The following is a 14,064-nucleotide window of genomic DNA, read 5'->3' as shown; positions in this document are numbered from 1 at the left end:
ATGTAACGAATGCTTGTGACCATCCCCATCCTGACCAACTGGGGAGAGGTGTCCCTGTCCCAGACAGCACCTCAGGAACTGGCCCTGATCACCCCCATTTTGGCAGGGTCCCGCCAAGCCCCATGGCCAGGGTGAGGGCCGGGAAGCCCACCCTGCTCATGCCCTGCTTGGGGTTTGGTTGAGCTCTTGGAGACCGCAGGAACCCGCCTGCTCCCTTCCCACCCTCCTCCCGAGACAAGCCACAAATTCCTCCTTATTTTTAAGGCCAGAGAGATCATATCAAGCTAAAAAAGTCCCAGCAGCTCGGCTGGGAGCCTGGGACCTCTAACCCAGTGGAGGTCCTGCCCTGGGAAGAACCGGGCTTTCCCACCGCTGGGCTGGGCAGTGGTCAGCCCCGGCCCCAGGAGCACAGCAGCACTTTTCAGGGTAGGGGACAGTGGCCAAAGGGGGTTTCTCTTACCCACTTTCCTCGGCTCGCTGGCAGGGTTGATGAGGACCCGTTGGATCTTCACCACTTTCCACTCTTGGCTGGGGTCGGCTGTGGGGCTGGCTGTTGTGGGGGGCAGCTCTGGGGCAGAGCCGGGACATTCTTGGGGGGCTGCAGGCTCAGCCGCCAAGGCCAGGCTCCTGTCATCCAACAAGGGACCCAGCACGTCCCCGTTGAGCCTCCCTGGCTCCCGCTGGCAGCTCTCACTCGCCTTCCCTCCCAGCAGCCCCGTCCATCCCTCCTGGTCAACCATCTCAGAGTCAGGAGCATCCTGGAGCTGGCGGCACCTCTGCCCCCCTCTGCTCCCCCTCTCCTGCCAACAGCCGGTGCCCCCCTCGGTGTCCCCTTTGGCCATCCCGCAGACACACGGGTTTTGTGCAGCCTGGCCAGCTGCGGGGCAGCCGGGCTGGGTTTGCAGGCAGGGCTGCCGGAGCCTCGCCTTCAGCATCTGTGCCACTTTCCTTGGCTGGCGCTCCACGGCCTTTCAAACCCGCTCCACATCGCCGGGGGGGCAGCTCCTCCCCGGCAGCGTCCCTCAGAGGACGGGCAGCGTCGAGAGGGAAGATGGCCACGTGCCGGGCACGAGCCCAGCTTTACTCCTCTTGCAGGCAGGAGGACCAGGCGCGATGCCACGGGAGCAGGCAGCTTTCGGAGATCCAGCCAAAGGGATTTGCCTGGAGGACACGCGTCACCAAGGAGGAATTTGCAGGAATTTCTCTTGTCCAGGTGGGCAGTGGAGCAGCATCTAAAGATCTGTGCAAAGGGAAGGGGCAGTGGTGAGGATGCTTGTGCATGCACTGATTTCCTCCGGCTGCAGCCAGCGGGGCAGCTCCTGGTGTCCCCAGCCTCGGCTCCAGCCCCAGCACCGCTCCCCACGAGAAAGGACCCCCTGAGATGTAAACGCTCCCTAACAGCTCATTTGGAAATGCCCCACCGTCCCAGGAGCCCCCCTAGCACCACTCTCACCACCCCAACACCTTCTCCCATCTGTCCTCACGCCGGGGACAGCACCCAGGGCTGGAGCACAGAGCCCAGCTCCCTTTGCTTTTGCAGCCTAGACATGGCTGTGGACACCCCCCTTTGTGGCCAGCACTGGGGGACACTTGCTGCTCAGGAGGTAGGAGCGTTTGGGGAAGAAGCCCGTTCCCTGCAGACGGGGTTTGCTCAGGGTTAGCAGGAACCCTGTCTCTCACCTCCATCCCACTGGAAAGCAAAATTCCCAGCATCCAGCTAACAAAGCTGTGTTTAACCATTGAGTGACTCACGCAGCGCCAGGACAAGCGCAGACAGACCCGCTTCCCTTCTGCCGAGCATAAATCCTGCTGAATGACGAATGCACGCGCCGACACAGCCGAGAGGCGAGGTATCAGCTGGGAAAGGGGGATCTCATCACTCCCGGGACAGGATACGGGTTACAGCATACAGGGAAATTCCTGTGCCGTGAGTTCTCCGCGGTCGCTCAGCACAGCGTCACCCAGCCCCTCTCGCTGCAGGGCTGGGTCCCAGGAAAACCCCTGCTGGGCATCACTGCTGCTGGGAGACCCACGGAGCCCATGGCACATGGACCGAGGTGGATTTCCCAGCCTAAAAGCCAGCTGAGGAGGAAAAGAGGTTTCTGCTCAACCCAAAACCCACCCTGAGTTATTGCAAGGTTTTTCAGTGAAAAAAAATGCGTCAGGTCAACTCTGCAAGTTGATCTCGGGCAGGAATACACCCTGCAGCTTCATCTGGGGCTTGCACAGCTTCTCTGCAAAACTTTTCCTGCCCTTAGCGAGGTTATTTTGGAAACGAAGGCAGATTTGAAAACAACCAGTGAAAGCTTTGCTGCTGAACAGGCACTCGGGCATTTCCCAAATGCAAGGCTGCATTTTTTTGAGAATGCCCAAAGGAAATCTTCTGCCCTTTCTGAAATCCTTCCTTCTGCCTTGCTCTGCTGCAATTATTCAACATGGATTTGCAAAGAGATCCTGGGGGGGGAAGTATCAATGTTTCTCTCTGAAAAAGGAATCTTACCCTGCTCTTTATGTAATTCAGGGCCCCAGTAGTTGTGGGGAGCCACCCACATCTTTCCTTAGAAACACGGCAAGTTGTGGGAGCTGGAGGGTGCTGCCTTATCTCAAATGAGGACAAAGAGAAAGTTCCCAAAAATAGCCCCAGCACGGGTCAGCAGAGATCCTCTGGGAGAGGCTCTGCCACCTCCCTGCTCCCACCCCCTTGCCCCATCCGTAGGGAGAAGGTTTCTCGGGCAGCACGATTCCTGTCCATCCTACACCAGAGCTGCCTTGACAGTTTGCTGGGCGAGCCCGTACCCCTGCAAACCATCTTCCAAAGCCGCCCCCTTCCATCTCGGGAGTGCTTTCTGCAGATGGGCATATCCTGAGGACGGGCGCCCACGATTCCAGCATTCCCCAGACAAACCCCTCCTCGGTGAGACCCGAGCGGCAGCGTTCCCTGAGGACGTGGGGCCACCCACACCACCCAAATACCGAGTCACACTTCTGTGGTGACTGAGCTGCCAGTGGAGGAGCTGCCTTCCCCCCAGGACACCACACGGAGACCTGGGCTCCACAAGCACCGCGGGGAGGGAATATTTATGGGTAATGTGCATCTCTAGCAAATGCTGTGGAGCTGACCCTGTCTGATAGACGACCAGCGGGGTAGGATGGGGATATATGCCCTGGATGCATCATTGCACCAGCAAAGAGGAGCAGCATCACCAGCCACATCCACAAAATCAGGCTGAGGTGCTCACTTGTGCAGACCCCTGCCTGCAAAGATGAGGCTGTAAAGGGGCGTGAGGGTCATTTCAGGGACCATTTCAGGGGCACAGCACCAAACTGGGGAGCAAGGGATGCTCGAGTTGAGCACTGGTGCTCAGCTCACAGCCCCAACAAGCCACTGCGTGGCCGTGCGCCCCCAGGGAAGTACCTCACGCTCCCTGGCAAGAGAGACTCTCTATGAGAAGCTGCAAAAGGGTGCCAGAGGAGGGAAGAAGAATAATAAAAAAAATCCTTCAATTCATAAAGTGCTGAAATCTGGCAGCAGGGAGACCTTTTGCTCGGCTATCTTTCCCTGCCCACTCCCTAGCGGGTGATGAACAGCAGCCCCCCCCCCCCCGCCTGCCTTTCTCACACCCTGCCACCCCCCCACCATTGAAAAAAGGAAAACTAAAGTTAACTTTCCACCTCCCACACAAATATTTTTGGCAGGCATTGCTGGCATTCAGGCTGTCGAACCCGAGAGAGACAGGGCCTGCAGAAAGTCTTCGTCTCCATCTGCTCCCGGCACCCGCCTGGGGGACCCAGGGGACCATGGTGGCCTGGGCTGCTCCTGTCCCAGCCACAGCACAGGGGCAGGAGGTGGCACAGCTGTAAAAAAAATGGGGTGCATCTCCGGGACGGCCCTGGGGACCACGGGTGGCCCAGCCACAGGGATGCCATAGCACGGAGGTCAGATTTGCACCCAAGCCTGGGCTCTGTCCCCAGTTTCCTGCTTTGTCCCCAGCCACAGCGCTGCCCAACACTTGGTTTTCATCATCATTAAACAAGTCAGGACGGGGAGGCGGGAAGGGGTGTGAAAGCTGTCCCCAGCACAGCGGGGACTCTCGGGTTTCCCCGAGGTCAGGCAGCGGGTTGCTGTCACTCAGGCAGGACCCTGCTGTCCAGACTTGCAGTCCCCAGCTCTGGTCACAAGATCGACTCCGTCCTTTTCCAAAATAGTTCAACTGCAACGTATACATCTGGGGATCTTTACACCGTTCCCGTGCCAGCAGCTGAATGTCTCCTTGGGGAAGCTGGGCACCTTCTCCACTCGTGGCACCTTCTCCCCCCCCGTGGCACCTTCCCCTGGTGACACTACATGGGACAAGGAGCCTGGGTCAGCTGCATCCCCGAAGGGCAACCGCCTGTCCCTGGGGGGCCCCGTGTTTCTTTAAGGGAGCACTGCCTCCGCAACTGATACAGGAGACGTCTTTGTGGTGTAGCTGTCACCCAGAGGCATTTGGAGTCGCGCCTGAGTCACCCTGTGCCCGGACACTCTCCCATCTGCTGCAATCCAATATCCCCCCCAGCTCCCCGGGTACCTGGCCGGGATGTGCTGCCGAGCCACGTGCTGGGGGGAGGCACAGCCAAGCTGCCTGCAGGGTGACCCCACTGCCCGAGGACCTCACCACTAAACCCCAAAGCCGTGCAGGGCTGGGACCAGCTCGGTGTCACCCTGTGCCACCCCAACATCCTTCCATGGGAAAATGGGACTGGTCCCAGCTGGGAGGGGATGGCAACGGGAGGGATGCGGCTGGGCTGTGCAGGATGGATGGAGAAAAACCCTCTCCACAGTGGCCAAGGGCTCTCTGTGAGGCATCCAGCACCCAGGGAAGGGGTGCAAGGAAGTTGGGATGTGATGTGATGTGATTGCTTCCCTGGAAATCCCTGCCAAGATGAGAGAGGAGATGCCAGGTCACCTCCCTTGGCATGACAGGTCCCCAGCCTTGCCAGGCCAGAACAGACCCTGTCCCCGGAGCAAGCCCTGGGAGTGTGGGCAAGGGTGGCCGCATCCTGGCTCCTGTGGGCGAGGCAGGGGTTGGCAGGCACAGCAGCCGGCAGCGTGCTGGGGAAAAAACAAAAGCCTTTTGCGGCACTGATTTACTACCTTGACGGAAACCGGGATGGAAAAAACAACATTCCTGAGCGCCTGTCCCCGTGCAACCCCCGCAGCCCTCAGCGCCCCAGCCTGCCTGTGGGGACATGGGCTGCTGGTCCTGGCACGTGGGTGCCCACACCAAGCTGTGCCCTCATCCCCTGCCCACAGCTGGTGGGGAGAAGCGGCAGGAGAAATGCCCGGGGATGGTACGGGGGCTGCAGGGCACCAGAGGAATTGTCCTTATTAAGCAGTGAGCAGAGAAAGGGAAGAGGAGGACAGTGGCATCCCGGACAGCTGGACCATGTCCTCTCCCTCCTCCACCCCACACTTCCAGTGGCTGCAGGGGCAGCCCTTTGCACTGCTCTGCAGCCCTTTGCACCGCTGTAGGATTCCTCACGCAGGCCCTGGGCTTGTCCCTCCACGTTCCGGGAGGAGAGCAGTCGCCCTGGGCAGCTCACCTCTCTGCTCCCAGGCACCGAGGAGGCTGAGAGAGGGCTGGGGTGGAGGACGGGGGCTGGGGGGATGCTGGTTCCTTGGAGGGCGGCACCGTGCAGGCTGAGCTGGACTTGGGGTGAAATGCATTTTGTACCCTGGCACAAACATCCCGTACCAAGCCCCGGTGGGTGTTTGCACTCGCTCCACCGCCCTGGTTCCCAGGGGTGTTTTTCGGCAGGTTACGGCACTCAGCAAACCCGCTCCCTTCCTCCCACCATTCAAACCACCTCCCAGCCCCAGGCTGGGGTGGGCTCCAGCAAACCCCGATGCTCCACAGGGATTTACATCCATCAAACATTAGTCTGTGTATACCAGCGGAGCAACACTGACCTTGCTCAGCCCTCCCGGCTGGATTCAGAAGTCAGTCTACCCCTTCCCACCATACCTAACAGGGCCATCTGACCTGGGGGACCCATCCGGACCATCCCGGGAGCTGCCCGCACCCCGGCTGCACGACACAGCCCTGCGCGGGGCAGGTCCCAGCCCATCCTGCCCTTTGCTTATCCTGGACCCTGACTTCAGCTTCAGCTGCTGTGTCTCTGGGATTGAGGACAGCCCCAGCCCAGCTGTCACAGCTGCCTTGAGCCCTTCTCGGTGCAGTTTTGGGGAGCAAAGCACCAGGTTTGCCAAGTGCTGCAGACCCCGGGTCCCACCGGCTGCAGCCCAGTGCAAGCCCAAGGTGCCACCGAGGTGGGTGGCTGTTCCCAGGGACCCACGGCCACCACAACTCGGGGACACAGGGCGGTCAGCTGGAGCCCTGTCAGCTCGCTATGGGAAGCCGGGGATGAAATGCATCTCGGCCTTTTCAAAGCTCAAATGAAATGTAAAACCAGGGAGATCTGAGAGAGAAGACGACCTTAAAGACCAAGCTCTGGGCTGGGGGCAGCCGGGGTGGGGAAGCCCATCTCCACTTCTATAAACCCACTCAAGGCTGAGTGATGAACTGGGGGCTCCTTCCAGCCCTGGGACATGTGAAGCCGAGGCAGCCGGCCTGGGGGGAGGGAGGGCAGGGAGGCTCACTCTGGTTGGGGTCCAGTGGTCCGGCTGGCAGTGCAGCTCGGCTCTCCCCACGGTTGGCACCTCCACGGCTGCGCAGCAGACCCAAACCATGCCACAACGAGCCTGCTTGGTGAGATGGATACAGGCAGCTCCTGGCTCCCTGCCTCTGCTCATCCCTGCCTGCCCCAAGCAGCTCATCTTCATAACCCATCACGCGGGAACAGCCCCGGCCGTGCAGCCACCGGCTCGCCGGCACAGCAGGTCCCACACCCAGATTTCCCCGCAGAGCTCCAGCAGCAGATGCTGGAGGGAGGGCTGGCATGACTGCCCCTTCACGCCTTTCCCAAGCAACACTGCCGAACATTTGCTGGGGAGTGATGATGAATGCTTGCTGATTAAACAAAATCCCACTCCTGGAGGCGAGCATGGTGGGGATGGGGTCACCCCCGGCTGTCAGGGTGTATGTTGTCGGTTGTGCCAAAAACCTGCCTGGTTGGGGAGGGCAGGACAGTCTCCTGCAGTGGGGTTAGGGCTCATACTGCAGTGGGGTTGGGGCTCATCCTGCAGCTGCGTTGGCCCCAGGCAGCTCAGCCTCAGCAGACATAAAACAGGACCCATTAACTAAGCAGAAAAACCCACAGGGGCTTGAAAAGCCAGTTTCAGCAACCTCTGCACATTCGGGGCCGCCTGAGCTGGGATGACTGACAGCCAGAGCATCTCAGCCTTCCAGGGTCCAGGGCCTGCTGAGCTTCCCGGGCCATCCCGGGGGCGGCACAGCGTGAGCTGCTGCCTGATTTCACAGGATGTCTGCCACTGTCACAGCCCCCCCAGCTTCCCCCAAGCAGACAAACGAGGGGCCACGACCCAGGGCTGCCGGGATCACGGCACTCGACCTGCCCACGTGTAGATGTAAGGTCAATGGCAGAGCCAGCGGCTCAGCCGAGGTTTGCTGAGCCCTGGCAGCCCCATCCTCCCCACTGTGACACCCCCCCCAGGCATCCCTGAAGCCCTAAAACCTGGAGGAAGCGGATGGGGAACAGGATGGTGCTGCTAAGAGAGGGGGAGCAGCTGCCCACCAGCTCCCGCATCCGCAGCCCTGGCCAGTCCCTTGGTGCCCAGCTCTGATCCCAAAGATGCAGGATGGGACCTGAGAGGAGAGAGAGATGCACACAGCCTGGGGACAACCACGACGAGGATCAAGGACATTTTAGCAGCACAGTGAGGAGACAGGGACTGAGTGCACCCCAGCAGAGGGTCTGGCCCCTCTGAGCCCCACAGGCAGAGCTCGGGTCAGTCCATGGGAAACAAAGAGCATCCTGGGGAGGGGGGTGTTTTATTTCCAGCCCAGGAAAGCAGCCAAACCCCAGCACATGCCCATTCCCAGGCCTTGGCTCCAGCGGCACAGCGGGCTGGTGGCCTTGGGACATGAGGTTTGCTTCCATCCAGCTCACCCAAGGCTGCGAGCCCAGCCAGGACAGGCAGGGTGGGGGCAGGAGAGCAGCCCTGTCACTCGGCTGGGCTCTGGGGGTCCCTGAGGCTGGGGCACAGCCACCAGCCATCGCTCCTCAGAGGGGTCCCCAAGCTATCTGTAACATGGGGAAATGGGCAGAAGGTAGAAGAAGGGTGCGACTGGGAAGCATTTTAGGATGGGGCTGTGCATGCGTGAGCAACAGAAGCAGCGTGTGTGTGCAGCGTGCTCAGCAGTCTGGCTCTCACTCTGGCAAAAGTGCTTGTGCAGTAGGAATAAACATGCCGAGGATACATCCAAGCCAGTGCAAACAGCCCCTGACCGACCCGCTCTCTCCCAACTCTGTTTTCTTTCTCTGCTTTTCCTTTCCTCTCTTAACCCCTTCAGGAGCCCAGGGGACCAGCACTGGCAGCCCTGGGAGCTGCTGGAGCCAAACCCTGTGGACCCCCAGGCCACAGGGAAGGGCTGTCCCTGCAAGGGGACACCGATGGGGTGCCTGGGTCCCCCCAGGGCACCGGGCTGCCTCCCTGGGGTGGCTCTGCTGCCACCAAGCTCCCTGCCCAGCACTGCTCTCCCTTTTCTTTCCTCACCTCTTCTCTCCCCTCCAGCGTAGTCTCACAGCAGCTCATCCTCTCCCCAGCAGCTACGGGGGGATCCTGGGGAAAAGGGCTGCTCCCCCTTCCAACCCCCCAGCCCACCCCGGCCAAGGGCAGGCTGGATACTGTCAGGGAGACACCCGTCCCAGGCAGGACTGAGGAGCCAAGAGAGCCCCTGTCATGGGGAAAACATGCCAGGGGTGCTGGAGAAGCCCACCTCCACCCTCTGCTCTGCCTGGAGTCCCCTCCATCCTGGAGTTTGCCGGTGCTGGTGCTGGAGGAGTGTGTCCTGCAACACCGCTCTGCCCCCGCGGCACCGAGATCCATCCCCAGCCGGAATCCTGCTGGGATGGCCACGGAGCCCTGGGCAACTCCGGTAAGCCCAGAGATGCTCATACTCGCCACACTCACCTCTTTCTCCTTCCCTTTTCTCCAGTGAGGAAGCAAAGCTCTCTGCTCTCCATGTGCTCCAGCTGAGCCCGAGGTGGGGGTCAAGCCCACGGTCCCCCCGCCATGCCTGGACCCCGGGGTCCGGCTGGGAGCTGGGGGCAGCAGCGCCCACGTCTCCTCGCCTGCTCTCCTCCAGCCGCGCCGCGCAGGGCAGGGTGAACAGGGGGGAGAGGGGCGGGAGGAGGGGAGTGGGGAAATGAAACTTTAATAGCACAGAGCCCCTTTTGTTTCCCAGCATATGGGATATTTCATACATGCTGAAGGCATTAACCACCTATATGCTTCAAGCGCTCGCAGCGGTTGGGAGCACGGCCCCGTGCTTGGCTCCGGGGCACCGTGTCTGTCCTGGGGGGCTGGAGGCAGCAGAAAGCTGCCCCTCTGCCCCAGCACCCTTCCCTGCAGGGGGGGAGACCCTTAATTACAACCTAGAAAACTGCTCGGCTTCACCAGGGTCACCCCGCTGCATGATTTTGTCTCTCCAAGAGAGCAGCCAACCCCCCTAGGCCAGGAAAGGGATGTTCCTGGTTTGGGGACTTGCTGGGTGTCCCTGCCATGAAGTGGGGGGAGCCAGCCCCACCTTCCCTGGGGGTCTGAGATCCCAAACAGGCCTCCCGTCCTGGGGACAGGGCAAAGCCACACTGTGCTGCAGAGCTGTGACTAACAGTGGCAGAGCGGGGCTGGGGAAGGCTGACAGCGTGTCCCCTCCCTGTCCGCACCCCGAGGACAAGAGAGCATCCCCCAGAGCAGCGAGCAGGCGAGGTGCTGATGGGGAGGGCTGGAAAATATCTGCGATGGATAGCCTCATGCTCTTCACTGGTTCCCCGCCTCCATCTCCCTCTGTGGCACCAGGGGACAGGCCATGGTGCCTGTAAAATAGGGTGACATCACTTTTACAAGTAGGCAAGGGACATCTCCAGGTCCCTAGCACAGAGGGTGGCTGGCACTGCTCCCTGCAGATCCCACTGGCCACCTCAACATGGGACAGAGGCATCCAGGGTCTCTGGCATTGCATCCCTCCCTTAGTCCCATAGAAGAGATGCTGGCTTTGACCTTCTGGGCAGGACATCAGCTGGTGGCAAACCTCCAAGTGGGATTTGAGGCAGAGGGCACCACCGCTGTACTCTGTTTTCCCCAAATTGGGTGAACCCCTCAGCACTGGGGCTCTTCATCCAAGCCCACCCCCTGTCCTGGCACCCACAGGGGCTCCCAAAGTGGCTTCCCCTTCCCCAGCCCTTGTGTTTTCAGATGGCTGGGGAGGGGGGGAAGGCATCAGTCCAGCTCAGCCGGGGTGAAGGGACGTGTTGTCCATCCCACGGGGCTGCAGCTCAGGCCATCCCCGAGTCCCCAGCCCCGCGTTACGCAGGGTGCCCGGTAAATCGGTACTTTGTCCGGTGTTTATCCAGTCACACTCTAATTTGAAATAAAAAACGCAGCCAGTAAAACGTCTTTATAGCTCTTCAGAGCTCGTAAACCTGCAGCGCCAGCGGACGGGGGCCAGCTGATTGGGGGCCGCTAGGAAAATTTATTGCAGATTTTGGTAAGTTAAACATTACAGCTCTGTGAGCCCCAGGACTGGTTTGCTGAGCAGCTTCCAGCAGCAGGGACGGAACAAGGGATGCTTTATTGGGGGAGGGAAGGGGAGGCCTTGCAGGTCTCACCCAGACCCATGGTTAGCATCAACCCAGTTTTAGACTGGCTCGTTTTTAAGGCAAGGCAGGCTTTGCACAGCCTGGATCCATCCTTGTGCCAGGGCTTCTGGACATGAGGCTGCATCGCCCTGGGATGCAGGCAGTCCTCACGAGCATCCCCGGGGTGACGGTGAGCAGGACTGTGCCAGCACCTCCTCATGCCACAGCCCCCGGCTCAGTGGGCGACCTCACAACAAGCTCTGCTTCAGGGCAGGAAGAGCCAGGACGGGGCGGCCGAGCTTGTCGTGGGAGTCAGGAGAATTTGGAGAGAATGAGAGGAAGCGGCCAGGGTGGGGAGCTTGCGAGGGAAGGCGGGTAGCGGGAGGGAAGGCATTTTTTCCTTGCCAGTGTCTTGGCTGCTTCGGTGTGAACTGCTATAAATTTGCTCCTTATCTCTCAGGCCATTTAATGTTTTCATGAAAAGAAAATAGTCTGCAGGAAAAAAAAAAACGCTGATAAAATATCCCTTTGGCATTAGGAGGAATGTTAAACGTCGCTAATCAGCGGGGTCTGGGGCTCGGGGCGCTCCTGGGGCTGGCAGGGACCTGGGGAGTTCTGGAGATGGGGCAATGCCTGGAGCAGCTTGGCCCAGCAGCCTCCCGGGGGGGTGTCAACATCTGCACCCCTGGGTGCCCCTTACACCATGAGAGGGGACAGGGAGAGCTGCACTGGGGATTGAGCGGCCAGTGTGGGATAGCTGGGACACCTCACTGGGGACAAATTGAACCAACTACTGCTAGAAAGAATAAAAATTGGGAATCCGGGGGGTAAATTCTGTGGGAATAGGTATATGAATCCAAATCCTTCTTGACTGCTGCCCAGGGACAGGCAGGGCAGGCAGGGGCACAGCCTGTGCCAGGGACTCACACGCGGCTTAGCACCTCGGGCACCCAGAGCCCTCACCTGCACCCATACCCGCAGGGAGCCTGGAAAGCCCTGCACGGCTGGAAGCATCCTTCCCTGGGAGAGCTGGCCCACGGACAAGCTAATCTTTTGATTTACAGTTGCAAAAACAAAACCTGTAGGAGCTTCCCACCACGCAACTGAATTGTCATGTCGGATCAGGTGTGATGGCATAAATCACCCTTTTAGCATCCCCCCTGCCCCTGTGCTGACCGTCCCCTTGCTCCCACTGAGGACTGGGATGCAGACTGGGGACACCAGCTCGTGGTCCCTGGGCACAAGCATCCCTCGCTGCAGGATCAGGTGCTGTTTGGTTGCACTCCTGTAACATTTGAGCACGGAGCTACATACACGAGGTTTCTTCCTCCCTCCAGACACCAGGCAATGCGACTGCTGTCATCCCACAGGCTGGCACATCCCTGGCCAGGAGCATCCCTGCAGCGCAGATCCCCGAAGGCCATTCCTGCCTGACAGCCTGGGGCCAGCAGAGCCACAGGGACGTGTGAGCCTCTGAGGCACAGCTTCGTGCCCAGGCTGAAAAACAAACAAGCAAGAAAAAAATGTGACTGCAAAGGGGATTTTTCAGGGTGGAAAGGAATGGTTAGTGCTGATTTTTTTCCCCTTTTTCTTTTTTTTTCCCCCTTTGGTAACATTTCATTTCATATTCCAAGAGATCAAAAAGCCATTTCAAGTGAAAAAATCAAACCCTTCTGTTTCAACACACTCCCCAGCCCAACGTCCTCATGCACTAACACACCCACATACCAGCTTTCCTCCCAAACACAGCCCGGGTCCAGCCGAGCCCGTTTCCAGGCAGTGTTTCTCCTTGTCCAGTCCCATATCCGAGCATCCCGCCTCCCCTGCCAGCCCTGCTCCGAACCCATCCTGCCATCCACATCCCCTCTCCGCAGGCAAACACGTTTTCTTGCACATCCATCACGTGGAAATAGGATGTGCGTTTCGGTGCCAGAACACGCACGGACGGCTGTGCCAGCAACGCCTGTACGGCAGCACAGAGCTGCTTGTGTTTTGGTGGGTCGCACAGATGACTTTTGTGGGAAGGCTTTGGCTGTACCTGGCATGGTGGGGAGGGACCAGGACCTGGCACTTGCCATCGACACCGACCTGCTGAAATTGGTGTTGTGCCAGGTCTCTTGCTCTTTGCTTTAACATCTGTGTGCCTTCTCTCACCTTTCTGTGGGGCATTTTTGTGCCTTTCAGAGTCAAAAAAAAATGTTTTGCAAAGTTGGGGATTGCTTGGCTTGTGGGTGGACTGGCAGCACTGCTGGCATCATGGTGGCGTCATAGGATGAGGACAGTGGCTGTGCATTGGCCCCGGGCACCCAGCATCCTCCTGGCAATGGGTGCGGGCACCCTGGGGCTGGGGGCAGGAGGGTCTCGAGGTCTTGCCTCTGCAAAGCTTCCGGCAGCAGCTCTCCGGTGGCTCCGGCACAGCCCCGCCACCACCACCGCTACTTTTCCTGCCCTCTAGAAGAACCCCCATCCTGCCGCCGTCTGCCTCTGACGCAGGCAGATTCGTTTCCAGACGTGCCGCTCTCCCCCCGAGCCTGCGCCGAAAGAAAGCGCCTTTGTTCGGCTCGGCAAACGGGGCCCACGCCGCCGGCTGACCCCACTGCCCCCAGCAACCTCCACCACCCGAAAACACAGTCCCCGCTGTCTCATGGGACAGGGCACGCATGGGGACGAGGATGGGGACAGCCCCCAGCACTGCCTCTCGGGTCAGGATCTGTGCCCGGGGATGCCGGTATGGGTCACAGAGGGTGCATGGGTATGGAGCAGCTCTGTCCTGCCGGGAGGGATGGACAGATGGATGGAAGGATGTTCTACAACTAAATCTCTCATATCATGGTTGTTTGAGACAGGCAAACCATCACTGGGAAATACCAGAGCCGCCGAGCTCGCCAGGGCGGGACGGGGAGCAGGGATGGAGCTGAACAAGCTGCTGCTAATGAAAAGCAGGCGGAGAGCCCAGCGTCGCCTCCCCACTCCCCTCTCACCTCTTGGGGTCAGCTTGTATTTTCTTAAGTCCTGATTGCCGAGAAATTGGAGGCTTGTGTGCCGGTGAGGTCTGGTTAGCTAACAGCTGGCACGGGGCAGAGAGCCCCAGCTCTGCAGAGCTGGGTTAAGCACTCTGAAGCAAAGGGAGCCCAACAAGAGCTGGATTTAAGGTTTTGAAAGGGTTGCGGGGGGACCCTGGCACATCACACCCAGGCTGAGCGGGGCACAGGACCCATGGGATACTGCCTGCCCTGATCCTGCTCCGGCAGGAGTATCCTGGGTGCACCAGGTTGGGAATGGCAGCAGCCCATCTGACAATGC

The sequence above is a fragment of the Strix aluco genome, chromosome 13 (assembly GCF_031877795.1).
Source record: "Strix aluco isolate bStrAlu1 chromosome 13, bStrAlu1.hap1, whole genome shotgun sequence".
NCBI lineage: Eukaryota > Metazoa > Chordata > Aves > Strigiformes > Strigidae > Strix > Strix aluco.
The sequence above is the reverse complement of the archived record's forward strand: the minus strand, read 5'-3'. Positions refer to the sequence as shown.